This window comes from Silurus meridionalis, chromosome 3, assembly GCF_014805685.1.
Source record: "Silurus meridionalis isolate SWU-2019-XX chromosome 3, ASM1480568v1, whole genome shotgun sequence".
Lineage (NCBI taxonomy): Eukaryota > Metazoa > Chordata > Actinopteri > Siluriformes > Siluridae > Silurus > Silurus meridionalis.
Window position 1 is genome coordinate 22,666,210 of NC_060886.1, and position 2,771 is coordinate 22,668,980.

Consider the following 2,771-nt stretch of genomic DNA (forward strand, 5'->3'; position numbering starts at 1 on the left):
ATTGGACCATATTCCCTGTATATGAGCAGCTTTTATTCCCTTCTGGAAAACCAGGAACTTCCTGAAAAGGTAAATACATATAAATACATGATTTTTATTACATTTCATAAATGTGTAACATATACATATCTATTTTTGTATTAATATATGCAATTTGATCTTTTTATTATTTATTTTTTTCATATTTTTTGTGACTTGGTCAGATCATGGATTCTGTCTTTCACCTGTTCAGCATGGTAGTATAACGTTATCTTGTCTACCTCAGATTTTATGTCAGAACACACATAATGAATTAAATTGTTCACTTTTACCTTAAATTTAATCTCAAATTTGAAAAAACAACATTTATTTTCTATTTTAGAGGAGAATTGGCTTAGTGGCAATCAATAGCCATATCTTAAAGCATATTCTTAAAGGGAGGGTTAGGAGAACAGGCCATATTTTTGTTAAGGTAAGAATTACTTTTAAGTGTCCTTTTTTGTTGAGTGTGAATTAGATGTAGTATTTTATAGTAAATATCAATAGCAGTGTGGTGGATCTATTGCAGTGACGTACACATGACAAATAAAATGTATCAAAATTTGTTTTGCTATTTAAGATGGTGGTGTTTCATGTAGCCTTTTCTTTCCTTTGCGGAATAACATTCTTGAAAAAGCAGATGATATCATCGGTCCATAACTGGAGGAAGGGAATCACTGTACTTTTTTTGCAAGTTCCTCTAGCTCTAAGATGAGAATTTTATTGCTGTTTTATGTGTTCAAAAATAAGTATTATGGTTATGAGTCATAAAATGCAACGTTAAAAATACCACAGCACTGTTAAAGATTAATACAATAAAACATTATCTAGCAGCATTTGATACAACTTTGATCCAATTTATTTTCGTTTTCTGTACAGTACTGAAACATTGTTGGTAGGACAATAACGTATTTAAATTCATTCGGTGAGCGGAAAGAGCATTGTCAGAAAATATCTGAGAACGGGGGGTATGTATATAAAAAGTTTGTATATAAAATGGGGGTATGTATAAAAAAAACTTGGGACATGGGACATTTGCACAAGGGAGCATGCCATTCAGAGAGATAACATTTCCTGTGGCATTTTTACAGTGGTAAAATATTAAAATCATATAAAACACAAAAATATTTTCTAAAGATTACATTTAATTTTCTTTTAGTCAAAATTATAGTGGTGTATCTGTTACAAATATGTATTGCTTATTGTAAGATAATTTACATTTACATATGCACATATGAAAATAATCTAGAATTATGGATGCTATTTTGCTGCTGTTAAAGGAATACCTTTACTTACTTAAGTCACCCTTAAGTTGTTCCAAACTGTATACATTTCTTTGTTGTGTTAAACACAAAGTAAAATATTTAGAAAAATGTTTGTACCAAGTAATTCTGGGCCACCATTGATTTCCATAGTAGGAAAAAAATACCACCAAAGTCAACGATGTGCCAGAACTTTGAACAGTGTGTGGGGGGAACTTTTTAGTTCCCCACATCTTTCAAAATAACTTCCTTTGTAGTTCAAAAGAACTAAATTATACAGGTTTGAAAAAACTTTTGCTTAGCCCTCCATCTTATCTTAATTTGGAATTTTTTCTAGTAGTATATTTTAGCTGATTAAAAGCTGATTTTTTATTTGTTTTGTTAGTATTTGCCACCAGATGGCAGACAGATAACACGCAAAAGCTTGCTATATGCTTTTATGGCTTGAAAATACAAAACATACATTATCTTGTGAGGGTCATTATTTGTATGCTAATTTTTGCAGTATTAGCAAAGTCATGTATACAACAAGTGTAATTAAATAACCCTTCCTAGACTGTAAAACATTATATAATTCACTCAATGATCTGCATGCTTGTTTGACTTGCTTCCAATTACATGTACTGTACAGTATGCCTAACCTCGCAAACTTCACTATCTTGTCTTTTCACTCTTGAAAGGACTTCCAGTCTTATATGTACAGAATTTTCTTTGTAATGTTGAAACTTCCCCAAAGGACCTTCCTTAAACAGATAAGAAAAAGAAAAACTACACACTTGTCAGGAATGTCGCAACAATGCAGCATTTTCCTGTGTTGTTCTTTATATTGACATTAATTGAAAATGCATCTTATTATTTTGCAGGCAGTCTAGCCCTAACCCTAGACTTGTGCTGTAACTAGAGCTCATCTTGTCAACTTTAATGTAAATAATTAAATAGAAACTATTCAGATTCTTTTTTCTTTCCTCTTTTTCATTCTTGCTTCCTTCTTTCATTCCTATATATTTTGTTTTTAATACTTTATCCTGGCCAGGTGCTGGTTGAATACACCTTGTATGGGATAACAGTCTAATGCAGGGGGCTATGTATGCAAAAACACACAAACATTTCCACACAGGGGGAAATTTATTATTTCATTTATTCCTGAGGTTTGCTTTTAGGGTGAAGCTTACCAATACTGGGTTCTTCCATTTGGTCTTGCACTCTCACCTTACACTTTTAGCCCCTGGTACTCGGAGGCTGAGGCCTCAGTTGCAACCTAGATTGCCTTTGTGGGATCTGGCTGTAATTCTGGAGGTCTTGTCCAAGCCTTCCTTTGAGCCTTTGCATGAGGCACTCTTGAGTTTATTGCAGTTTAGACTGTTCTTCTAAACCCCATCCCATCTCTAAAGAGTTTTAGGGACCTTCAGGCCCTTTTCCCCCGAACAGGGGAAACTCAATCTGGTGTATGTCCACAGGAGGTGTGGATGAAGTCGGACCAGCGTTTGTCTG